Source organism: Toxorhynchites rutilus, chromosome 2 (genome assembly GCF_029784135.1).
Source record: "Toxorhynchites rutilus septentrionalis strain SRP chromosome 2, ASM2978413v1, whole genome shotgun sequence".
NCBI lineage: Eukaryota > Metazoa > Arthropoda > Insecta > Diptera > Culicidae > Toxorhynchites > Toxorhynchites rutilus.
Window position 1 is genome coordinate 302,042,196 of NC_073745.1, and position 27,865 is coordinate 302,070,060.

The 27,865-nt window shown below is 35.3% G+C and overlaps 1 protein-coding gene across 4 annotated transcripts in view; it reads left to right on the forward strand.

Moving 5' to 3' along the window:
- The window catches only part of LOC129771701 (homeobox protein PKNOX1-like), a 221,093-nt gene that overhangs the window by 100,500 nt on the left and 92,728 nt on the right, over positions 1–27,865 (forward strand). For 3 of the 4 annotated variants that reach the window (XM_055775628.1, XM_055775629.1, XM_055775627.1), the window contains exon 3: positions 6,320–6,352. The exons of the other annotated variant lie outside the window; for it this stretch is intronic. The gene's annotated coding sequence lies outside the window, so the exon portion shown is untranslated. The remainder of the gene's footprint in view (positions 1–6,319; positions 6,353–27,865) is intronic. 4 annotated transcript variants of the gene reach the window in all.

The following is a 27,865-nucleotide window of genomic DNA, read 5'->3' on the forward strand; positions in this document are numbered from 1 at the left end:
AGTGAAATACCGTATAAAGAGCGGCCGTATAGCGAGGTATGGGTGTATACGAAATCTCAAACCAGAACGTCATCTAAATCTTGTACACCCAGGTTTTTTTACGTGTTTTTTTTTGCGCGGTTTTTCTTAAGAGGTTTTTTTTACGCGGATTTTCCAATTAACGCGATTTTTTACGCGGATTTTCCAACTATCGCGGTTTTTTATTGCGCGGATTATCGAATTCACGTGGTTTTTTATTACGCGGATTTTCCAATTACCGCGGTTTTTTTTACGAGGTACGTATCCCCCGCGTAGAAAAAACCTGGGTGTACTCGAATCTACGCTACTACACACCATACTACATATTCGATTTTAACAATCAGTACAGTTTCAGCATCCGGTAGCTAAATATTGGGTGCATGAATATGATATCAGTTATTTGAAATCCAAATAGGGAGTCTGAAAAAACTGGAATCTTGTAAGGTAAATAATGTTTCCTTCATGAAAATCACATGTAATCAAGACGAGTTTGGGTTTGTTGAATATCCTCTAGTTGCTAATATTACCATAAAGCGTTCGAATTATCCAAATTTTTACATATTTTAACGATTTTCTTCAAAGAGAAGTTATGATCATCGTTTGTTCGGTTTGAAAATCACCTTTTTGGGATGAAAATATACGAACTTTCAAGTAGATGTTGCATTTATCATTGCTTGAGTTTACTGTCATCATACTTATATATTCATAATTTAGGCTTTCTTCAGAATAGTTCCTTTTCTTGTGCATTTTATAGGTGAATAACACAATATTTGTAAGTGTTATAATCCAGAAAAGGTTTGAATACGTACCAAATAATCATCTGGTGATTGATCAATTGAAAAGCTTAAATGAGGGCGCGTTGACACTAATAGTAGATGGATTTTATAAACCTTCAAAACATGCAAATCCGTAAAAAAAATCCTATAGAACTATTGTAAATCATGAAAAAGACAATTTATATGTTTTGATACATTTGAATACCTGATTTGACACAGGTTCGCTGGACTAGAGCATTTAAAAAAGTGAACAAACCAACATCATTTACCTTACCAGAATTTCAACACGATTTGAATTCGCATCTACAATCAAACTTGAATGTGGTATCTCAATGTTTAATTAGATAGTGTGAAGTAAGTTATTTAAAATGGGAATATAGAGTCTTACATACGAAAACAATAATTGCTTTTAAAATCAGAGTCCGTACTCCGAATTATAAACATGATACCTGAAATTAGGTAACCATAATATCCAAATTAAATTTGAAAACTTTGTCTGCAAACTGCTTTCCGTGAATCTTAATCTAGAATCCAATAATGATAGTAATATCCCAAAGTGGAGTACGTTCCTGAAATCTCAATCATAACTCTGTACTGAAATCCTGAAACTGAAAAAAAGGTATCTGGTTCGAATGGCAATATATTATTTTTTTGAATTTCAAATTCAGGACCCAGATCACCCAGAATCTCGACTAGTCGGAAAGATACAGCCAAAAGATATAAGAATCGCTTTATTGGAAAGGATGATTATCAGTGTGGAAACGTCAATATCGATCTCAGTAAGTAAAGTCGTTCGATGGCAATTCTGAGTATAATATTTGAATCACAGAAGAACTCTTCTTTGACCAAATCTATAATCAGAAGTCTGAAATTAAAATCTAAACGATAATAATGGGCATGGACTCTAACCCAGGTATCTGATATACCAAATCTGCATGTAGAGTGGAACATGGAATCTCTGAATTGAATTTGAATTTGGAAACTGTATATCAAACTTTGGAATCATAGTCTGGTTCACATGGCATTGAAAATCATGATCTGGAAATAAATGTAGGAAATCTGGAAATCTTGATCAGAAATCTACTATAGCAGAATCCCGTTATCCGCGAGCGGATGATTCGCGATGCGGATTATCCGCTGAAGCGAGTTACATGATAATTCTTCAGAGCTTTCCGAAAATTGTTGGTGAGTAGAAGGTTCTTGATCTTTTCTTATGGTAATGGCTTTTTACATAATTTGTCCTCTGGTATACACGACCTCCCAGATGGATAGTTGAATAATTTCTGTAGTGATAAAACATGCTAAAACATCGTTTTATCGCGTTTGCATTTTTAGTCCTTTATTGCGTTATCCGCGATTTTCGTTATCCGAGGTGACGTTGCCAGACTATTCTGCGGATAATCGAGTTCTACGCATAGTACAATGTCCAAGTTTTTGTGCATTTCAATTAAGGGGCTCAGAAGAAAAGGGGTGTAAGTGAATTGATCGATTTCTCTTCGTCAACTTTTTCTTTAGTTAACCCTTTCCCGTACAACATCGAGTCTCACTCGTGGTGTACTTGGATAACATAGACGCTTGAACGCTCAGCAGAATAGTGAATTATCACTTAATGTGTGACATATTAAATAATACGGGAAGGGGTTAGTAACTCAACTGCAAAAACGTTCCAATTAGAGTTTGCGGATTCTATGATAGATTAGTTCCTGATATATCTTCAACATTTTGTCAAATTCAGCTGGGAATGTGTTTGCAGCTAAGTTTTGACCAAACGAGAGAATCGATGTAGAGAAATCGTTGATGTCACGTACACCCCTTTCATTTGAGCACTTCAATTATGATCGGACAATCTTAAAAAACGATTGATCTTGACGAATCGATTTTCGAAACAGTCTAGGAATCGATTTACTGATGAAATCGGTATCACAGAATCGGTCTTTACCAAATCGATCTTCGAAAAATCAAATGCCTATTTTTCAATTTACCTAGATATTCTATATGAGAATAGTATTTTCATTAAACATTTGACTATTTCTATCCAAATATCAAAAGCATTTTATTTTGTTTCTCAGCATGAAAGCCACAAACAGTTTTAAAAATCATTCTTCCTGGTTCGGAACTGTGGTTCATTATGTTTCACAATCCGTTACTATAGCGGATATTTTTGTAATTATGAACAATAATCAATCGTCAATTGCTATACCTTGTCTCTGAGTATTGTCGCGAGTTATTCCTTTGTGTGTGCTAGATTGAGAGATTAGGCTGCCAGGGCAATTAATTTCATGCCAGTTATAATCGATGTACACTGAACAAAAAATTTACAAAATTTACAAAAAAGTGACCTGTTTTCTGATTTGGCACCCTGAATGAATGTAGCCCTACGTCAAAAATCTTAAAAATGGAAAAAAAATTCTTAAACTCAAAAAATTGACATAAAAGATCGATTGTTACGATTTTTGGCATAGGGCTCATTAAGGTCATTCACTAAGGGTGCCAAATCAGAAAACAGTTCACGTTTTTATGAAATAAAGTTAACGTTAATAACTTATTTTGTTGCAAACGGATTTTGACGATTTGCATATCAATCGAATCAGAAATTCTCTAGAATCTGTTTGTTATGCTATACATTAGAATCCCATGGTGTGTGAAGTCTTCAAATTAATGAAAACTAAAAGCATTCCCATTTTCCCAGAAATTTGTTCTGTCCAATTGTGTGCTTACCTACTCGTGCTGTCAATAACGGGCCACTTATGCAACCGCGAAAATAGAAACAACGAAGGGTATAACACAAAGAGAATATTTGCGACGTAAACTCCACCCTGGCACAGTAAGTACACTGTCGCTAGCGTATGAATATTGCATATCCTTTGAGGAAAACTTTCACTTCCCGTTTGGTGTTCACCGAATCGTTGCCGGCGAGCGTCGAATGGGAAAGAATTGTCTTTCTAATTCTGCTCATAATGTGTCATCTTGGTTTCCCTTCGAGCTGAGGACGCAACCGAATATTTCACTCGCTGTGGATCTGCCATTGTAATCAACACATCGCGCCGAGCCATATTCGAAAAAAAATGTATGTTTTTTGTATGTATGTGTGAATTATTTCGCGTTCCAGTCGCAAAACTGTTTCTACCAAGAATCTACGCAATACGGACCCTTCCAGATGCATCAATCTCCTAGCTTTGTTAATGGTTTTGACCGGGATTTCGAGAAACGACCTGACACTTAATACTTGCAAATATTGCAATTTTTGTTATTTTTATGCGCTGGCAAGAAAAAATGAAATGGCCAAGGTATGTGGAATGACGGTGGGTGCTGGTGGAACAAATATTTAATCGCATGTGGCCGAGTGTGTGTATCAAATTCGAAAATGACGACTGGGAGCGCGATAAATACTCAGTGCAATGCGTGCATTGACACGAGAAAACAAATCGCATTAGACCACTTCGGGTATTGTTCTCACAAGGGCAAGAGAAAATCGCTGCAATTCTACAAAGCCAAGGGCTAATGATTTACCCTTTTCAGGCTCACCGGAACTAATCTAATAAAGAGTGATTTATTATATTTCTTCGCACTTATAAATAATATCTGAAATGATAAACAAGCAAATTAAATGAAACGAATGCGTAGTCCTACGTCCCTTTTTGAGTACAGGTCGGACTCGATTATATGTGATTCGATTATATACAATTTTGATCTCGATTATATACAGTTTGAAAAAAAAAATTTACGTTTCAAATATGACTTGTTTCAAGAGAAAATGTAACCTTTGAACGTTAAGGTGGAATTTAAGTGGCTATTATATGAGCTAAGATCCCTACATTAAGACCCACCGCCAGGTATACAGCCATAGAGAAAGGAGGGTAGTCATAGAGCAAGGACAATGGGTAAATAAAGGAATAGCAGCTTCCTAATAGAGATATAGGAAATCCGCCTGTGGCGATACGGGTAATTAAATAATGTTTCTTGTCAGAATTAAAAAGGCGAAACAATGTGAAATAAATTAGTTCTAGTCTAGAGCCCAAACCTATAACATGTTTCTATTAAGTACAGAACCTTAAAGTCCTTTACTTATGTACTGTGGGATAAAAATCGTGATTTTCGAAGATTTTACATGAAATTTCACCAGGAATTGTTTTAATCGATATTGCAGCGAAATTAAGATAGATAGAAGTTGAGCGTTAAAGAATAAATTGTAGAGTGGTTTGAAAACTTTAATTTGATTGATAGAAACAATCAAGTTCAATATAAATTTTCGGGATAGAATTATTAATCACACATTAAAAATTACTAACTTTGAAATTTTCACTCCCAAAACAGTTATTCAAATCCACTAATAAAGATGTTCCACTAGTATACCCTGTACTAATTTTTTTATCTTTCAAATGAAGGCAGCAGAATTGGAAAAAGTTCTATAACTCTGTCATTGTTGAAATTTGAACATATGCGTAGAAGGATTTTTTCATCAAATATGATCAATATGATGATCACCTTCTGAGAAATTCTGGAAAAAAATATTTTTTTCCATATGAGAAAGGTGTTTTTTGACTTTAAGGGGATGAATCAAAAATTAAATTCATCTTTTATTTTCAATAAACGAAAAATATATGCGAATTATTTATTAAAAACGAATAAACAATTTTTTTTGACTCGATTATATACAGGATTCGATGCAGTGAAAAGAAATCGGAGACTGTATATAATCGAGTCCGCGCTGTACAAAGAATCAATCCAACAAAATCGGAAATCGATATGGAAAAAATCAATTTCCCGATTCGATATTTGAACGACATATGAATTCGTAGAAAGTATACTCGACGTCCGAAGTTTGAATAGAATGGAATTTTTAGGGATCTTCGTAGCCTAATTGGTTGCGTGTTCGATACTAAGAGAACGATCATGAGCTCAAAACTCAGGGCCCTCATTTGACCATCTTTGGGTGTTATTCTAGGTACTATGTCCACGCAACAACCATCACGTGACCGTAATCCCAGTCCCTTACCGCTCACAGTTACGGTCTGCTGCATCGGTAGATGGTGCTATTAATAACTATTAATAAGTGTGAACATTCTAACAATAGGAATACTCTTACGCCTAAATGGCTTCTGTGTAATTTACAAAATTATCGATAAAGATAAAAATAAAACGAATTAATTCGACTATGTTTCAGCTAAAGTGTTAAATGAGTCCAATAAAATAAACAGATGGGATAAAAAAAAGTTCTGCATTGCAAAATGTTTGTTTGATAAGCTCTAAAAATCATCCATGAACAGCTGTAGGATTTGAAATACAAAAGTTGGAGCAAAAAAAACCTTCTTTCGGGGTTCTAGAAATGTAACCGATAGTTCTAAAGTTTCCAATCCTTTCCAATGCGTTCGCCGCTCTGCGTCTTTACAAATAACATATGTATATTCATAGTTCGTCTTTAATTTTTGCTTTAGCATATCAATACTGTGATCTGCCTGTACTATAGATCAATCTAAATTACTGACGTTAACTGATCATTTTATAAATTTTTGTACTATTTCCAGAATACCGTGCAGAAAGAGAATCAACTGAAAAAGGTAATTAAATTTGTTCTGAGGAAATATGTGGCTAAGAAAAGGGAAAAACAAGGTTATTAGATCCTAAAAAAATTGCGCTCATTCTGGTTCAACTTGAGATGACAAGATACTGCTACTAGTGCACAATTAAGTTTTTTGACTATGTGTTTTAGGAGACAAATCAGTAAACTTGTCACGTTTGGATAAAATATTGTAAGGTTAATCAATCAGAGACTTTCGGATCCAGACAAAATTACAACCGTTTTATCGCACAGACTGTATTTTACTACTCTTTATATATAAAGTGGTATAGAAATATAAGAGAGCTTTAACCTCTTCAGCGTTGCGATGGTCCTTCGAGAGGAATTCAAAAGTACAGGTCGTGCAGCAAACAGCAAAATTCAATGAATTGTTTACAATAGTTTAAACGTTTATAACTACTTTTCTCCGATCGGATTTTCACAATTCGCATGCCATTCCTATTAGTGCACCCGTGGCCGAGTGGTTAGCGTCTCACATTATCATGCCGGGTTTTCGGGTTCGATTCCCGTTCTGGCCGGGGGATTTTTCGTCAAAGAAATTTCCTTCGACTTGCACTGTGGTCATGCGTATTCAAGAGCTTGCCCCTCGGAATACATTCAAGGCGTGTTATTTGGCTTAAGAAATCTCGACCAAGTATTAATAAATGACGCTAGTTAATGCATACGTTGAGACGGCAAAAGTTCCACAAGGGAAAGTTAACGCCATTCAAGAAGAAGAAGATGCCATTCCTATAGAAAATGGAAACGTTTCCATTTGTCTTCACGTTTGTTCTTGGAATTTCTGTGCTTCTCTATAAATAGTGGCTTATGAAGCGGTGTGGTACAATTTATGTATATTAGGGTGGAAACGGATGTATGGAAAAAAATTCATCATCGAATTTCCAAAACCGACCATGTATATTTTGTTTATTGGCCCAAAAAAATTATCTGTGCAAAGTTTCAGCTCAATCGGACATGATTTAGGGGTGCCTCAAAGCGCTCAAGGTTTTGATTTTTTGATCCTCGAAAATCTTCCAAGGGGGGAGTAAAGGAAATTTAGAAAACCGAATTTTTTTTCCTCGATGCCAAACGACTTAAAAATGCATGAAATTTTGGCCGAAAATTGACCATTTGGGACCTGAGTCACCAAAAAATCAAAACTTTGAGCGCTTTGAGGCACCCCTAAATTATGTCCGATTGAGCTGAAACTTTGCACAGGTATTTTTTTGAGCCAATAAACAAAATGTACATGGTCGGTTTTTGAAATTTGACATGACCATTTTCGCTGCCACCCTAATGTATACCACTGCAAATCAGATGCACGCAAATCGCTCGCTCAAAAGGCAGTGTTCGTTCTACGAACACTGTGGAGGGAAGAAATATTCAAGTAAATCACAGAGATAAACTCTAGCAAACCTTGCCAATTGGGGGTACTGCTTAGAGTTTAATGACCACCAAATGTAAGGATCGTGATTGCGATCGATTCGAAATGTTTTCACATAACAGTCAATTTCGTTGGCAATAGGATTTTTTTCCTGCACGCGGCGCTGACTACTATTTTCATTTGACACTTCATTGAAACAGTCCCAAAAGGTGTCATGAGCTTCGCGTGTAAGGTTTGATTCAATTTCGTCTGTCTTGCTTCGTTTAGCAGGTGTTGAAGATGGTGATGAGCAGTTATTCTCAAAAGATTCGTCGCAACATATTTTTATATACTCCAATAAAATTTTCTGCCGGGCTGTTCCCATTTCAAGAATTCCTAAATAGTCTGACTTAAACCTCGGGTCTAAAAAGGTTGCAATCAGGTAGTTTGAATCTTCTCCAAGGTAATTGAAACGGCTTGCCAACCCATCGCTTAAGGATGCTCTCATACTTGATAAGTTCGGTGTACTTTGTGCAGTCTTATCTTTGTCCAAATACTTTTTCAATGCAGCAACATGCGGAATCACTTCGGATATACAAGAGAGGCCAGAACTTGTTATTTTTGTTATTTCCTCAAATGGTTTCAAAAGCCTAACGCACTGCTCCATCAAGCCCCACTGTGGACTCGTCAAATTGGTGAGTTTATCATGTTCCACTACATATAGAGAAATAGCCCGTTTTTGTTCCAATAACCGTTCTGCCATATAGAAAGTTCCACCTCGTGTTGATATCCTGCAATAGCATATGCTGCGGTAAATTCAGCTCCTTCTGGATTGCCAGCAGTTTTTACTGTGCTACACCTGAATGATTGAAGTGGGTTACAAGACGCCTTCCAGTGGCAATCATTTCAAACACTTCAGACTGGACCTTCATTGACTCATTCACAACTCTCTGAAGCGAATGTATGAAACATCTAGCAGAATGGTATTCGGCAACCCTAACTCCTTTCACCATGTTAGCGCCACTGTCATGGATTAATAAATGTATTTTACTTTGCTCAATTTCCCAGCGAGTGGCAATAGCATTCAGTTCCTTTGCTATATTGTCTCCTGTATGAGATCCTGAGAATGGTTTCATAGCAAGAACTCCGTGTTGCAGTTGAAATTCGGGAGACAACCAATGAGCTGAGAAACTCAAGAAGCTGCAGTTGTTGTGCATACATGTCCAAATGTCAGAAGTAACAGAAACTGAGATAGCTTTTGAAATGTTGGTTTTGATTTTGTCGAAAATTTTGTTGTAGATATCAGGAACAATGTTTTGAGAAATATATGTGCGACTTGGTATTTCATAACGAGGTAATGCTTGCTCTAGAAGTATTTTAAATCCCACCCTTTCTACGATGCTTAATGGCTCGTTATCTAGAGCAATCATTTCTGCAATTAAATAATGGAATTGTTTGGCCTTCGCGTCGTTCACATCCCAAAGCAATTTTCTTTCAAATGATTTCGACAGTGTAATTTGCTTTTATGTTGATGTCGATGACGAACTTGTACCTGGAATGGCATGCTCCAGAGCTTTAGTCGGCGTAGAAATGTCAGCTGTTTTATTTTTGTTTATCTTTTGAAAATCCTCCAGATGTTTAGATTTCAAATGATTACTCATAGCTTAAGTACCTGATGAACAACAAAACATACTGATTCAGAATGTGCATAAAAATTTAGGTTCTTTTATTCCATTAAAAATAGTTCAATTACAAACAAAAACATAACCTATAATAGTAACGTACCGGCATTTTTTCCATCACCTCCTCGAGAAATTTTAAGCCGACATAGTAAACACAAAGCTAACTTGTTGTTTTCTCTATCTCTATCAAAATATTGCCAAACAGGCGATCGTTTCTTTTTTGCTGATGACATTTTTATCAAACAAACCGAGAAAAAGCGCAAAGAACAAGTGAAAGTTCATCCAAGCTAATACGTAAACAGTTGACTTCTGATTTTGGTCGCGGGAATTCTTTCGATCTTCCGTGCGACGGAGTTTAGTGCGATACACATACAACGTCACAGTCACCGTTCTATTAACAATTCTCTTGGACTTAATTTGCCGATGTCGAAGTCACCGTTGATGGTGTATGTGAATGCTATTTCCATAAGAAATTGGGCCTGATTCTCGAATACACTTCGAATACACTTCACGGTGGAAACGGAATGAAACATATCCGCGATGACAACGGTACGGTGTCGACATCTGGATACGAGATTAGTTTCCCACTACGCTTATCATTATAATATCAAATTATCTTCAGATAAAATTTTTGTATGAGATTATTATATCACATGGAGAAAACAAAGTTTTCAGCTCACATTGAATACCAGCTTGATACGAAGAAGTTAATTTTCATTAATGATTTTTTTATTTGAAAAGTGCTCAATCTGTCTGAAAACTCATTATTATCTTCGACACTTCACTAACTCGTAAAACGTAGTTCAATGGTGTGCCGTTTATTTCGTTTCCACCGTGAAGTGTATTCGAGAATCAGGCCCAATATTTGATGTTTCATTCCTTTACGTTGTCTTTATAGTGACGGGACGTTGTATGTGTAGCGCACTTGAATCAATTCGCGTTAACGGTATTGAGCTTTGTGTGCTGTCATTGGGAGGCGAAAACGATAATCGATTTTCAGATGGAATAAAAACGATTTTGAAAAAAAATATGATTGAGTATTTACTTTTCCGTATCGAATATGTATTCCATGTAATGGAGTAACACGTTTTTTTCACAAATGAAAAAATATTTAACAAAATTATGTTTGATAATGGTTTTATATTAAAATGGTCAGTTTTCTGAAAAAATAATTTTTGCAATTGACAAATAATTATGTAAGGGACAGTACTATGCGTTTTAAGTTATCAAATGAAATTAAATGGAGAATTTCATTAAAATTTCAACAATTTGAAACTGTTTTCGGTCCTTCTAATCTTATAGAGAAAAATTTTCCTTCCAAGCGCGAATGTGGTCAATTGTCATCGCTGATTGAAGCTCGTTATACCGTCTCAGGTCATATCATGTTGCGCTATTCGCGTTCTAAAGTAATGTATCGACGACTACAATAGTTATGATTTGTAGTGAGAAAAATGTACCCCCTCTCAAATTACTATCCTTGAAGACAGCTCTAACTTTTGAACGAAAATAATTGAATAATTTATGTTCTTTGCTTATTTAAATTCGAAGTATTTACTCTTACTAGAGTAGTATAAAGATTATTTCAATATATCCACAAATAATGGAACTAACTAACTCCGGCCGCCGGATATCCGGCTATCCGGTCTCGAAGCTTGCCGTATATCCGGTATCCGGTATCCGGCCAAACTACTATCCGTTTCATCACTAGTTTATATTAGTCTGTCAAAAAAGTCCTACGGTATTTTTTTTGAATTTTCATTTGTTCATAAAATTAGTTACAATCATCTGTTTTAAGTCAAATATGCGCCGTTTTGTTCGATGACTTGTTTCCAACGAGATGCCAACTTCATAATATCCCTGTTATAGAAGCTCGCTTCCTTATTGGCAAAAAACTCGGATAGCCAATTTTCACAGGCCTCTTCTGTGGCTAACTTCTGACTACCTAGCTCGTTCGCCATGGGCAAAAACAGGTGGTAGTCACTTGGTGCAAGGTCCGGACTATACGGCGGATGCAAAAGAACCTCCCATCCGAGCTCCCGGAGCTTCTGGCGTGTCACCAAAGAAGTGTGTGGCCTGGCGTTGTCCTGATGGAAGACAATGCGGCCTCTGTTTATCAAAGATGGCCTCTTCTTCATGAGTGCTACCTTCAAGCGGTCCAGTTGTTGGCAGTACAGGTCCGAATTGAGCGTTTGGCCATAGAGAAGCAGCTCATAATAGATTATTCCTTGACAATCCCACCAAACACACAGCAGAACATTCCTGGCCGTTAATGAGGGCTTGGCCACCGTCTGAGCCGCTTCAGCGGGCTTCGACCACGACCGTTTGCGCTTCACGTTGTTGTAAGTGACCCACTTTTCATCGCCAGTCACCATCCGCTTCAGAAACGGGTCGATTTTGTTGCGATTCAGCAGCGATTCACATGCCTCGATACGGTCAAAGATGTTTTTTTGCGTCAACGTGTGTGGCACCCATACATCGAGCTTCTTTGTGAATCCAAGCTTCTTCAAATGGTTAATAACGGTTTGATGACTTATCCCCAGCTCTTGGCCGATGCTACGGCTGCTACTATGCTGGTCTTTCTCGGCTAATTCAGCGATTATGTCGCAATTTTCGACGACAGGCCTTCCGGAGCGTGGCGCATCTTCGACGACCTCTACACCAGAACGAAAACGTTGAAGCCATCGTTGTGCGGTGGAAATGGAAACTGTATTGGGTCCATAAACTGCACAAATTTTATTGGCAGCTTGAGATGCATTTTTGCCTTTGTCATAGTAGTACTGTAAAATATGTCGGATTTTCTCTTTATTTTGCTCCATATTTGCGACACTATAACTCACGAACGACTTAACCAAACAAAACACGGTCAATGACTATATTATAGCGCGCAAAAATACCTTTCCAACAAGCTATAGTATGACTCGATACAATGAATACAACTAGAACTACGCGCTTACAACGACACCTCGCGGAAATACCGCAGGACTTTTTTGACAACCTAATATATATAGTTTGGACGACTGGTAACATATTCTGGGAGAGGTGAACAGATATTTTGTTTAATCTCAGCGATTGATTAGCACAGAAATTACTTTGATGTTTGGGGGCAAAGTGGTCATAGGTGAATAACAACTTACAATGTTCTGTTTACTAAAGTTGATATATCGCATCACATTCTGCTCTTGAATAAGATCCTTTTGTGGCTTTGACCCTGGATAAATATGCCACTAAACCAAGCCTCATTATGCGGAACGTTATGTGTTTCTTACTGCGTTTTTGTACGCATGAGAAAATTTAAATTGTGAGTCTAGGTGAGTAGGCCAAGCTTATATCATACATGTACCTACTATATCAAGTATGGTTTGAACAAATTTGGAAGAAAAAAACACATAAATCTATCCCATTTAGCTTGTTATGTGCGAGTGACCACTTTACCTCCAAGTATAACAAAAGTTCGATTTTTCACCTTTTTTTTCTAATGATGAAAAGTGTACTATCTGGATTTTTTTTAGTTCAAACCGTTTGCTATCTTGAAGAAAAATGAGTTGAACTATAATATTCTTCGAGAAACGGGAATTGAATCGGTTTGCGGACGCTGGAAATGGGCATATTCCTTAGGGTGACCAAAATGTCCCCACTTCCCCAATGGGTTTTTATTATGGTGTCGTCCTTCGCTATCCTTTCTACCATTATTATGGCAGTTTGAGGGAAGGACATTTGGTAAGTTTTCAACCTGAGATGCTTCGTAAATACACAATTTCTCATCATTCATCACAAAAATGACCCGAGGAAGGGGTTCCGTTTTTTTACTGTAACCATCTTGAAGAATGCCAGTTTCTCACGATGCAACCCATGGGGAACAGTTTGTAGATGATTAGTGTAAACTTGTTCTGATACAACAACAGCGTTTGTTTAGCAGCATAAAAAATATCCAATTGACAAGATGGTCTGAATGTGCATTGCAAACATTCATTCCAGGCGGTAGAAAAAGAACAGCATAGAAAATCCTCTGTAAGTACAAATCCCCGATGACCGTATCCTGCCAATCACAACAGGGCAACAGAAAGTGGGGGAGGGGGACACCCAGAGAACCCAAACGAAAGGCGCTGAAAAACTCTGACCGTATACAAATAGAGAAATTTGCATAAATATGTTATAAAAGAAGCTTAAAAACAACGAAACAGATAACAGAAATAAAACTCACTGCTCCCGGTTTTCATCTTCATTTCTTGCTGTGCTGCTGCTGAGCTTTGCGTTGATCGTCGAGATATTCAGGAGCGTAGGAACGAAGGCTGCCGCGCGGTGGGTTTAAATTTATATTCATAAACGTGTGGGAGGGGGCTCCGGTTTTTATTTCGTCGGAGCCGCTTCGGTCCATTTGCAGTGGGACCAATTTGAAGGAACTTCTGGTTCTGATATCCATGATGCGGAAGTTTGTTTCGTCGTACCCAGCAGCAATGCTTGGACGGTTGTGTGTAGGAGGAAGGAGGGATTGGTGCTGCGGCAAAGCCTACCCTGTCCCAGTTGAGGGCTTTGGGAAAACAGGGAATTTTAATTTTTAATCCAGTTTTTTTTTCTCTCGCTCACTGTTGGCATTTCGCCACCCGCCGGGAAACGAATGTGCACTTTCGCTCTCTCCTCGTGTTTGTCCGTTTACGTCACTTTGGGCAGTCGGATCCGTTTTATGTTGCCTAAGGCATTCGAGTTTTTTTTGCGCTCGAATCTGGGTTTCAATGATTTATGTCTGATAATTTTTGGGTGAAGGATTGAAATCATCCTCCATTTTATTATTAAATGTCTGTGCTTTATCACGTTCGTTGCACAACATTCTGCAACAAATTCAAATAGTTGTTCGGAATTAAATCCGACTAATTTGCTGTTGTTTCTAGAGTGCAAACTTAACTTTCAGTGTGAAACTTTTTCCAAACAATTTCATCCCAACATCAATGGAATGAAAAATAAACTTTTCTTTCTTCGCCATAATCCGAGCAAGTGAAGAAGTTAGAAGAGCTGAACAGACATAAAAAGTTGAGGACAAAATTTAGCGTTTCATCCGCTCACACGCCTGCTCTAAGATACAACCGCCAGCATCCAGCATCCCCTCTACCCTCCTCCAGATCCAACCCGAGGACAAACTTCATCAAGGTCCGCACGATAAAGGATGAACAAACGGTCCAACTCTTTTGCTTCATTTTCTCAGACTCCCCCTCGTCCTCACTCGTTCCAGCATCCACTCTTTCCGGTCTTATCCACTTTTCTTGATCTCGTTGATATGCACACACACACACACAAACACACACTGAGAGAAGGGGCTTGATTTTCCATTTTCACAATTCATAAATTTTTCCCACCGAGTTTCGTTCCGCCAAACGCAGCAAATGAGACTTGTGTCTCTTGAGTGCGCCGAAGGTACACAATCATCCTGGCTCAAAAAAAGGGAAAAAAGGCGAAGGGACACGGCAGAGGAAGTGTGAGGTTATGTTTTCCTTTCGACACTTCGGAAGTGAAGCTTTTTTATCTTCTTCCTTCGTCTTGTGTTTGGTTCAGTGCGGAATTCGAATTCAAATCGTTCGTAAATAATTAAATACGAAAAACGGAGTGTCGGAGCATTGTATGAATCGGAATGATGCAGCCTCCGCTGCCGACAGAACATCGGGAGCGGATCCTACAAATACACTATTTTCCTAGGGAGACTGGCTGCTGGCTGGGCTAGGAGGAATGTTTTCTTTGCTCCTCGTATAGACTTGCTTTCTTTTGCCAGTCGGGATCGAAAAACCTCTTGGAAAAATTTCGGTTGGCTGATTTTCCGCATGTTCAACGTTCGAGAGGAAATCCCTCTGGTTCCGTTTGGAATGTTGTGCCAAATTGAAACGTTTTCATGAGTGAGTAAGTGTGAAGGTATGTGCTACTTCTTCCGTCGCATATTTCATTGTGCGACTATTGAAATTTTGAAACATGTTATTGCTAAGCCCAACAATTCGCAAGATTTGCCAAATTAATTAGACGATGCCATCGAAACAGCATCTTTATCCTCGAACCCCTTCATAGACACTGGCGTGGCATGAAAAATGTTGATAAATTCCATTATATCATCATATTTCACTCGTCAGCTACAGAGGACCGAAGAAAATCCTTCCGCCCATCCCGTGTCATTGGCACCAATTGGATATCGCACATAAAAGCGATGGACCCGACGCGATAAAAACCTTCCCGTTTGTACAATCTTCTCAAGTTGACTTCCGGGATGAGTGCTGCGAGGGAGTGCTGCGTGAAGATTTTGGTCCTTCAGCAAGTTGTCATTAGTTTGTGCAGATAAAGAGCAGCATCAATGCGAACGACTCGATGGACTTTCACGGGTACTCGAGATGGCAACGTGATTAAAAGCAGCAAATGTTGACGACTTTTAGCTTTTGTGAAGTAATTGAAGTAATTGATTCACATTATTTCGCAAATCGCCATTGAGATTTGTAGACTCTTAGATTGTGGAAGACGTATATGGATGCGTTGGATCTCATAAATTAATTCAAAAATAAAAAATTCAAAAATTCAAAAAATTTAAAATTAAAAAAATCGAAAAATTTTAAAATTCTAAAATTCAAACATTTCAAAAAATTCATTGAAAATTCAAAAATTTAAGTTCGAAGTATCAAAAGTTCGAAATTTTTCAAGATATGAAAAATTTTAAACCCAAAAATTCAGAAAATTCTAAATTTTGGAATTTTAGTGAATATATCTAAATTTATTAATTTCTTTCAAACATTCAAAATTTTTCTAAATTTTCTGATTTTTTTTCAATTTGGGTTTTTTTCTAATTCTTTTTAAACTCTCTGAATTTTGAAGTATTTTTAATTTTTTTTTTAATTTTTCAGTTTTTTGAACTTTTTTTAAGTTTTAGTTTTGTTATAGAGTTTTAACTTTAGGATTTAGTTATTGTTCTTTCGAATTCGAAAAATTCTGAAAAAATCAGATAAATTCAGTAAAACAGAAAAAAAATAAGATCAGAAAAACCAAAGAAAAATACTTTTGAATAAATCTAATTTATTCAGAAAATTCAATTCAGAAAAGTTCAGAAATGTTTGAAATGTTCTGCAGATGAGTCCAATAAAATTCAGAAAGGAACAAAATAACGATCAGATGAAAAAAAAAATAATTTCGAAATCCAATAATTTTTAAAATTTCTAATTCATTCATAAAATTCGAAAAGAAAAATTTGGGGAACATCCGAAAAATTCAGATTAATTCATTATAAAAAAGAAAAACTTGAAATAAATTCGGAAAAAATCAGAACAAAATAATATTTTCAATATTTGTAATAATTAATTCAGTAAGTTTAGAAAAAAATCAGAAAATCTCAGAAGGAATCAGAAAAATAGAAAACTCAAAATGAATCACTGAATGTATATACATTCAGTACAATTCAGAAAATTAATTAAATTAAAAGAAAAAATAAGATAAATTCAGTAAAATCAATAAAAAAATGGAAAACTTGAGAAAAAAAACATTTTTAAAATTTCAATTAATTCAGAACATTTAGAAAAAAACAGAAAATCGCAGAAAAAAATTCAAAAAACTAAAAAAAATTATCATTTTGTTCTGAATTATGTTTTTCCTTTTTTTTTTGTGATTTTCTCTACAATTCTACCTTTTTACTAAAATACTCTGAATTTTCCTGATATTTTAAAATTTGTTTGATTTTTTTGAATTTCCCAAAATATTAGAATTTTGAAGTATTTTTACAATTTAGTGATTTTTTTCAGTTTTCGGAATTTTTAAAGTTTATTTAAATTTTAAATTTTTTACAGAATTATTTTAAATTTTAGCATTTTATTGTTATTGTTTTTCGAATCCGAAAAATTCAGAGAAAAACATTGAGTTCAGAAAAATTCAGAAAAAAACCTAGAAAAAATACTTTCAAATAAATATTATTTTTCCAAAAAATAAAAAAGGGTGCAGATAAATTCAATAAAATTCGGAAACGAACAAAAAAACAATCGGATAAACAATTATTTTCTGAATCTAAATCCATTCAAAAAATTCAATTTCAATTCCGAAAAATTTAGATAAAATCAGTAAAATTTAGAGAAAATAAATTTTCTGAATAAAGAAATCATTTTTAGAAATTCTAATTTATCCATAAAATTCTATGAGAATAATTTAGAGAAAACTTCCGAAAAATTCAGAACTATTTATAAAAAGAAGAAAAACTTGAGATAAATTCGGAGAAAGTCAGAACAAAATAAAATTTTCAAAAATTGTTATTATTTCGGTAAATTAAAAAAAATAGAAAATCTCAGAAGAAATCAGGAAAAATTGAAAAATTCCGAATGATCCGAAAAATTCAGATTAATTCAGTGCAATTCAAAAAGTCCAGAAAAATGTCACAAGACATCTGATAAATTCAGTAAAATTCATAAAAAAAAGAAAAACTTTGGAAAGATTCGGAAAAAATCAGAAAAAAAATTATTTTAATTTATTCAGAACAATGAAAAAAATCTGAATATCGCAGAATTTGTTTTTGAATTAGAATAATTCAAAAAAATTTTAAAAAATTCAGAAAAATCAATAAAATTCAGGAAAAATAAAAAAAAAAGAAACATCTGAGAAAATTTCAGAAAAAATCAAATCAAAATAATATTTTTGAAAATTTCAATTAATTCAAAAATTGAGAAAATTGCACAAAATTTTAGAAAAAATCAAAATGAAACATCCAATAATTTCAGAAAATGCAGATAAATTTGGTACCATTGAAAAAAAAGTCATCCATTCATTCAGAAAAAATCAGATAAATGCAGAAAGTTAATAAAAGTATCAGAAAAAAACAGAAAACTTCAGAAAAACCAGAAAAATTCAGTTAAATTCAAGAAAAATAAAAAAAAACCAGAAAAATTCGGAGAAAATCACAATAAAAAAATCTCTCAGAAAAATCAGTCACAAGAAACAGATTTTTTTTATTCAGGAAATCAGAAAATTCGGATAAATGCAGTGTAACAACGGTAAAATCAGATAATAATTTCCCACAAAAAAATAGGAAAATCGCAAAAAAAATTATATAAATCCAGAAAAAAAAATAAAAAAATTGGAAAATTTGAAAAAAAAATTAGAAATTGAAAAAAAAACTGTCAAATCGGAAAAAAATCCTAAAAATAGAACAAAAATCAATTTCAGAAATTTAAATTCATTCAAATTCAGAAAAAAACCCAGAAAGTTTCCGAAAAATTAAGATAAATTGAGAAAAAATAAAAAAAAGCAAATATCGTTTTCGAAAATTAAAAAAAAAATCATTTAAATTCATTTTTTGATAAATTCAGAAAGATTCAGGAAGTTTCCCGAAAATTTGGACAAATTCAGTAAAACTTCATTCAGAAAATTCAGAAAAAAAAATAAAAAAACACAAAAAACAAATTCAGATAAATTCAGAAAAAAAAATTAGGAAATAAAAAAATTTCGAAAAGTTCGAAAACTCAGAAAAGCTTAGATCAATTAGAAAAAAACAAAAATCATTTTCAAATCAAATCAGATTCAGAAAAAATCGGAAAAAATACTTTCAAATAAATCTCATTTATCCAGAAAATTATTATATTATTCATTCGGTGAATGGCCTGGCCGGGTAAGGGAGTAGAAAGTGCCCCCAAACCAAATCACCATGGCAAATATTGTATAGGATATTGGATAAGAAATTTTGGCGGTAACCCCTATGTGGTTTGACGTAGGATCTATAGCGAAAAACGTACTTTTTCGTTTATTTTACGCCATTCTCAAAAGCTTCGAGATAAAAATTTGAAAAAAATACTGAATTTGCATCTTACTACGGTGTATCAAAAAAAATTATCAAAAATTTTTTTATCAAAAATTTAAGTACTAAAAAAATATTGAAATTTTGAAAACAATTTTTTTTTATATTCAGTGATTCAGTACTACTCTAATTCATATTTAAATGTGTTCCTACCGCTTTTCTAGATATGTGTGATTTTTTTCAGATTTTTTTCAGTGTTGCGTGATATAAAGAAATATTTTTTATATTTCCAAAAGGTCTGGCTGGGTAAGGGAGTAAAAAGTGCCTTCAAACCAAATCACCAGCTGTATGGAATATATTGTATACACGCTAAAGGTCACGAGTTCAATTCTCACTCCCGACATTCTTCCAAAAATGGAAGTAAAAAGTGACGAACCAGCCAAATGAGTTGAACATCACTATAATACAGATAAAAAAAAAAAAAAAATATATATATATATATATATATATATATATATATATATATATATATATATATATATATATATATATATATTGTATAGAGTACTAGAGTGTAAATAAAACATTTTGGCAGTAGTACCATATGGTATATGGTACACCATAGGATCTATGGTGAAAAATGCACGTTCTCGTTTTTTTCACGCCATTCTCAATAGCTTTAAGACAAAAAATATGGAAAAAATACTGAAAGTACATCTTACTAAGGTGCATCGATAAAAAAATTAAATAGATTTTAATTTTAATTCTAAATTAAATTTTTATTTTTTTTATTCTGAGATTCAGTACTACTCTCAAATTTCTACTGTATTCAAATTTCTTCCTACGTCTATTTTAGGTATATGTGATTTTTTTTTAGAATTTTTAGAGTGTTTTTCGCAGTACAAAAAAAAATTATATATATTTTCAGACATTTCGAAATTTCAAAAGAAATATTACTTTGAGACCCACTTTTGCAGCAGAAAAAATAAATTTTGTCAATAAAAAAAATCATTTAAAACACTCTCTAATTCAATCAGAAAAAAACTAGAAAACTTTCGAAAAATTCAGGATTATCTGTAAAAGAAGAAAAACTTGAGTAAAATTCTAAAAAAGTCAGAACAAAATAATGATTTATTTAAAAAATTCTGAAAAAAAATGAAAAATCTGATGAACTCAAAAAGTTTAGAAAATTCCAGATAAAATCAAATAATTTCAGTCTGTTTCCAGAAAAATAACAAAAAACTTCAGAAAAAAACGAAAAAAAATGAAAAGAAGAATTTTTAAAAATTCTAATTTATTCTGAGCATTCAGAAAAAATAAGTGAATCTCACAAAAATTCAGAAAAAAGCAAATTTTTTCTTGGAATCAATTCCAAAATCCAAAATTTTCCAAAATTTAAAGTCATCTGGAAACTTCAGATTAAATCAGAGAAATTCAGTAAACTTAAAAAAAACAGAAAATCATTTCCAAAAATTCAAATTCATTCAAAACATTCTGAAAAATCCAGGAAAAACCAGAATACGTTTGAAACTTCAGATAAATTCAGAAACATTCGAACAGCACTCGGATGTTTTTTATTCAAATTCATTCTAAAAATTCAAAAAAATAAGAAAATCGCAGAAAAATTCAAATAAATTCAGAAACAAAATCATTTTCATAAATTTAAATTTATTCGATTTCAGAAAAACTCAGAAAGTTTCCAAGAAATTAAGATAAACTGAGAAAAAAAACAAAAATCGTTTTCGAAAATATAAAAAATAAATTCGTTTTTTTGATAAATTCAGAAAAATAAAAAAAGATTCCAAAATATTCAAAACAAAAATTGATTCCTGATATCGGTAAATTTACAACCGTATTGAAATATCTGACGGTAGACTTCCGTAATATGAGTTCAAAGAGAATGATCTTGCAATCAGACCTCCAATAAATTTTCGATCCTTGCTTGTAAGCGTTGTATGGTAGCACTAAATGTGCACATAAAGCATTCATTAACAATCATTTTCATCATGTTCAACGTAAATAACATAATTCTGATATAGGAGTCTATTTAACATTAGAGAGGCTTACTCAATGCCAGAATTGAGTTAAGTTAATGCTTATGGTTACTCGAGTATGACATAATCTGTAATTGTAGTTTGGAAACCTTTGGTTGTATAGCAAAACTGTCTTGTAACAAGTTGTAGAGAACTCATCAGGCTTTTTAGAAAAATATACACCCATAAATATACATCAACACTAAATTTCAAATAACTCACAAATCTGGTGTTGATTTCAAATCATAAAATTGTGATGTTCCCAGGGTCGTTTGAAAAGTTCGTGTAAAAATAAAAACTATTCAATTCTTTATGGTAAACTTTTTTTTCTCTGTAATAAAAAGTCTTTTTTTTTGAATGACAGACGCAAAGAAACAGACCGATTGGGCTGAAACATGTTGTGTGTTCTTATTAGTGAATCTAATTACTAAACTCGGTACGCGCCAGTAGTACCATCTCTGTGACCTGTGATTACGGACTTTTCGTAAGACACTCGTACTTCTTGAACCATGCGTTTTTTTTTTAGATATTTCAAATTCAAGTTTCATAAATTTGAATAGTTCTTAGAGTTGGTCAAATATCAGTTTTTAAAAAATTGATCGAATGATTGCGAGGAACCTTAACCAGTGTTAGTATCTTTCAGTTTCGGTCACTGATTCATTCAAAAATGAACGAAAAATATGAATGAGTATTTATTTCTATTTTATTTGCATTCCGTTGACGTTACGTTGGGTAAGAATCGACCTTAGCTCGATTCCAATCGTGCAGTGATATTTGATATTTGCATACACTATATGATCCCTGGCTCTCTCAGATATCTGAATTAAAAATTCAACCGTTAACAGAAATCAATTTGCATACACTCAGTCCCTTTCCCGTAACCGACTATTTGCTGACATGTGTGTATTTTGCTACGAAACTACTTCACCAGCATTTACCAGCAGTGGCAATGCGTGTTGGGGGTAGGGGATCGATCCCTTGCTGCTTTTTTGGTTGACTCTCCCCATCGATTCGTTCCCCTCCGGTTCAGAACTACTCCAACGGTGCCTGCTGGGAATTTTCTCACAGATTACCATTTGAACCGATATCCCAAGTGGACGGACCGGTCGGATCGGGTACGGTAGTAACAGTAGTTGGGACAAAGTTTGCAACCAAATTGACAATTAGCTCGAGTTGGTGGACCTTGTTTAGCAGCAGCGTGTTTGTAGGAGCAAGGGGGGGAGGCAAACGAAAGCTTTTTTGCGTATCACTTGTTTTCATCCCATCCAATCAACGGCACACGATTCGCTTGATGTTCCTTGGGATCGACAGGCGGACCTTTTCTTGACTTGCCTGGGAAAGTAAGGCGAATGCCTGCTTCCTGCTAAAAACAGAAGGCAAAACAAATTTCCATTTTATGAACCGAACCACCAGAATGGAAGGAAGGAATGGAGTGGGTGAAGTAATTTAGATCCTCTCACTAAACATGTTTCCTACGCATTGTTTCTGCTATAGAGCCTGTTCTCCGGAGAATTCCGTTCTATCCTTCCCATAGTGCGGAAGATTTTTAAAACAATTTTTTTTTCAAAAAACATATTTATGTAAATGCACCCACTTCCTCCAGCTTGTCTCGGGCATCTAATATTCGCCAAATTGAACACACGACTGAACTAACTAAATTTAAACACGTTCTTCCCCCGGCAAACCGAAGCCTAACCAAATTCGGTGGCTTCTGTTTACCATACCCTCGGTAGTGGGGGAGGTTTGGATAGCGGTTCGGAGAAGTCAGTTGTGTGCCACATTGTGTCGCTTCTCATCAAAGCACACGACGGCGCTATGTTTACATAAAATTAATTTCATTCAAAATCCAACGACAATCGGAACCTTTTCCAGATTAGTTCAGAAGCGCGCCCCGCTGCTTGCGTTCCCAACCTCGCACCGAACCCAGCAATATTTAATTATTCCGCTTTCCAACCGGAGTCAACACCTTTCGGCGGCCACTCCCCACACCACCCCCACCCCAGAAAACCAGAACTTTGGAGGGTGGCCCAAATTACGACGGGGAGAACAGTAGCGCCCGCGCACGTATCTGTGGCCGAAGGAGAAATCTCTCGCAATGCTACCGTAATTAATATGCAAAGCAAATGTTTATCAGAGTAAATAGATCACATTCGGGAATGTGTGCGCTCTCTCTCTCTCTCTCTCTCTCTCTCTCTCTCTCTCTCTCTCGTTTCAGTTAAATTAAATCAGCATCACGGATGATTTCAAACGCTAACAAGTGGAAGCCAAAGTTTGCGAGGCCGGTGTTTGTGTGTCAGCAAGTAGGGTCACTGGACGCAAAGCCTGACCTTTCAGGTGTTTCCGTTGTCAAATAACGCGTGAATTCGTTGTGGATTCATTGATCTAAATCAGGTTTTCTCAAAGTGGTCGATTCCAGTTTCCCAGGGGTCGACAGAAACGAAAATTGATTTTGGGGGTCGACGGGATCTGAATATCGACCCCTCTAAAATAACACAAGTTCTTATTTGATATATTCAAGATGCTCCATAAGTTGTGTTACGTGAACCACTCTGTTATAAGAATGTCCCGGATTGCCACATTTTATCCTATAAAATTTTCTGAAAAAAATCAGGATATCTTTATTATTTACAAAAAAGTCTGTATCGAAAAACTAACGGAAAAATGAAAAGGAAGGTTTATTTTAATCTAGAATTTATTGTTCTTATTTATGGTTTGCTTATGTCGTATCAAGATGGTGTAAGATGAGGAGCTTTAACCTTTTAATCCCTCTTTATGTGAAGGTTTTTTACCAAAACTTGACGAATTGTCACCCGAGTAACGTTTACATTGAAAAATTGCTTTAATTGCATAAGCGATTTTGAGGTATTCGAAGCTGCTCTAGCTAGTTCCCGCTTATCCCGGTCAGAGAGCTTCGATTTTCGCAGAACTCTCTCCTTCTTACCGTATCCTTGAGGATTCGTCAAATAATTGAGCACTACTTGATCCGAATCCGACGAGAAAATTCTCTGATACCAACTTGTTCTTGGTGAAATGCATCGATTTGTCTCGCTTTTCTCTCCGTGAGCACTTTTCCCTTCGGCATTTTCCAGATTTATTGATCAAAACAACTGAAACAACGGAAAAATGTAACTGGTCTTATAGAAACTTGACACTTGACACACTCAGCGCTTGCACACACACATATGAAAATCATGCAGTGTTTGGTTGTCACCAATACCAATACACTAGAAATAAGTTGAAGCATTGTTTGTTTACAATGGCGCAAAGCAGCAAGATTATCACCTAGTCTTATACAGTGATAGACATTCGTTTAGCCGCACTTGAAAAAAAAACTTGAAACACTTACAAAACAACTAGGAATTTTCTTTTTATCGGGATACTTATTTTCTGTAGTGATAGTATATTTAAGTCACTTTTATTGAAAGGACGTGCGTCACAATCACACACACACACACACACACACACACACACACACACACAAAGCGGCATCGGTGGATATAAACATTCAAATATCGTTTTTTCCCGAGACATACGTTGAACCGCAGGGCATAAAAATCTAGTTTTTACATAATCACCAAGCCTTTATCTGTTTTTTTTTGTAAAAATACTTGGGAATGTTCAATTTACAAGATAAATATTAGATGTGCAACGTAAGAAGTTGGTCAGATTAGTGATTTACGTAGATGCAGTTGCAAGGACGTGGCCAGGACAATTCTTAACTGTTGGATAAAGCATGCCTTCATCTAAGAGATATTACCAATCATCAGCAACGGATGTGGGCTAGTTTTTGACGTTAAGTTAAGTTCTGAATTCGTACCATCTACAATATTGTGCAACTTGCTCAATGCTAATGCTAATGCTAATTTAAAGGAATGGCGAAAGGTATTCTATCGACGGAAGAGGGGTGGAAAATAATAAAAATATTCAGTGAACAAAAGTTTTCTAATCGCTCGATCGTAACAAAAATTGGTCTATCTGAGAAAGTGGCACAGAATTTCTTTAAATAGTACCAGAAATATGGGATATAACGACCAACAAATGGGAACACCAAAGTTACTTTGCGTCTTAAAGGTCGAATAAGACACGAAGCAACCAGGAAACGATGTCCTGCTCATATATTAAGGCAGAATCGATTGTTGCAGTAACGAAGAGGCATATTGCGCGCATCTTGAATGAGTCACCAAACATCATGTGGAAGAAACCTCAAGGGAAGCCGAAACTGACCGCCACCCATAAGCAGAACCATCTCATTTTCGCCCGGCAATACATGGAATGGAAACTAGAATAGAGAAATGTTGTATTTTCCGGCGAAAAAAGTTCAATTTCGATGGTCCGGACTGTTACAGTTGCTATTGGTAAAATTAAAGTCAACGGCATGTCGTGAGATCGAAGCGAAACTTTGGGGGCGGAAGTTTGACAGTGTGGGGAGCCGTTTCCTATCCCAGCAAGCTTCTCATTTGTTCCATTTTCACCCGAATGAACTCCGAAAAGTATCTTCAATTACTGGAGGACGTTTTGATTGGATTGAGAATAACGCTACCGAGGATGTCGTTTTTTCAGCAGGATTATGCATAGTTTCCAAGCAATCGAAGGCATGTTTTACCGAGAAGGACATTCCGCTTCTCGAATGACCTGCTGGCAGTCGATTGCAATCCCATAGAGAACCAATGGAGAATCTTGGCCCAGATGGTCTATGCAAACGGATGACAATTTAACAACATTTCCAGTCTCAAGTAATTCAGTAAATTAGGAATGTTGGGCTATAATCAACATGGCAACACTTCTAAAGCTGTCTGACTCGATGCCAAATCGATAAATATTAGCTACCGATTGGACTCGAAATTTGCCGCACAAATTTTCATTTATTGAAATTTTAGGATGCGGCTAAACAAATGTCCACCCTGATTCCACATATTTGAATTACTTAGAGAACAAAAAGTGAATTTATACTTTTTTTTTTTAGAATGAATTCGATGAAAATAAACAATAATCGTTTTTTATGAGCAAAACTGTACAAAGAATTGATTTTTTTTTTTTTAAATATTGAGGAAAAATAGGGCGCGGCTAAACGAATGTCTACCACTGTAGAAGTTGGACAAAGTGTATTCTAGTGACAAACACAACATATGACAAGGCTAACTCGATAATATACAGTCTCCAATTTCATTTCACTGTATACAGTCGAATCAAAAAACTTTTATTTAATTGTTTTTCTCTGCATATATTTTTATGTTTTTGGTGCATAAACAATTTTTTTTTTCAATTCATCCTCCTGAAATCAGAAAATATATTTCTCATTTTAAAAATTACATAGAGGATCATATATGATGAAAAAATGCTTCTACGCATAAGTTCGAATTTCGACAATAACCAAGATTTTGAACTTCTTTTTGTTCCAGGTTCTGGGAAGAAACGACGAGTCGTCGTGATCGCTTTTTTCGATCGTTTTTGATCGCTCCGTTCATTTCATATGTTGGGGTTTTTTTTCATTTGCGTATCGGCGTTATTGTGGCAATGGAGTTTTGTTTTGTAAAGAACGACGAGTTATTGAGAAGGATACATCAGAGTAAAATCCAGAGGAGCTATGACAAAATTGGATTATTTATGAATTTAAGCCATATTTTGTTTGTTTGCACACGTGTAGTGTCAGTGTGTTGGAGAGAACTTTCCGTTTGCCTCGTATTTGGTTGGAGAGCCGTGCCTCTCTGTCTTCGTGTTTTGACGTAAGCTCTGTGTATGCTTTGGTGTTGAATCCCAATCATGATTAGCCTATAATTAATTATTAAAATGGGACATCGGAAGGAATCCAACTATCTCAAGTTAAATCAGTGTAGTGATACAATTGTGGCAATAGCGTAAGCGCAGCAATTGCAAGTTGAGGGATATGCGAGTGACACTAAGTCTTGCTTTCTTAGTGTTCAGATGGGATATTATGTGTGTGAGATTAACTGCAGTGAGAATATTACAGAGCTGGAAGTATAACGATGCTGGGAGAAGCAGCACTTAGTCGTTAACGTGCACACATACTTCGGCATCGATTTGTTAGTGATGTGCAAAGTACGTAGAATAGAAGGTAGCCTCCTCCCTGCTTTCTTCAAATAGTGGTAGGCAAAGAAAAAAAGCAAAAAATTGTAATAAACCATCGATCGAATCCATACAAATTCGAACATTTTTGATTTTTTTTTTAAATTGTAACAAAAGAACTGTCTCAAAATATGTTTCTAAATGATGAAATAGCAGTTTACTTAATCATTTTAAAATTGAAAACAGTGAAATTATTGCACCTGTATTATAAAAATAACGCAAAAACCGATGAACAAATGTGTGGAGAGGTTATATCGAAGCAGTGTCGTTCCCTCAAATTGATAATATGATGAAAGATTAACTCCCACACTGCTGATTTTTTTTCTCTTTTATTGAAGCATCTATCAAGAATCATCGCGAAGCTTTCATTGGTTTCGGTTTGGTGTGTTGAGCCGTAGTAAGGCCACTTAAGGGCGTTTCTGGAAAACGAGAAAAACATTTCCTCCATCCCGGGTCATCTTCCGAAGTGATTGCAAATAAATATTTTGCACTTTCGCAAGAAGTGAATGTATAAAGTTGGAATTTCGTGTGAAACCATTGGAACGGAACGTTTTGGGAGTTCCAAGAAGCGAATGCATGGAATAGCTGAAAATATCTCCGATCAGTTTATCTCATCACAATT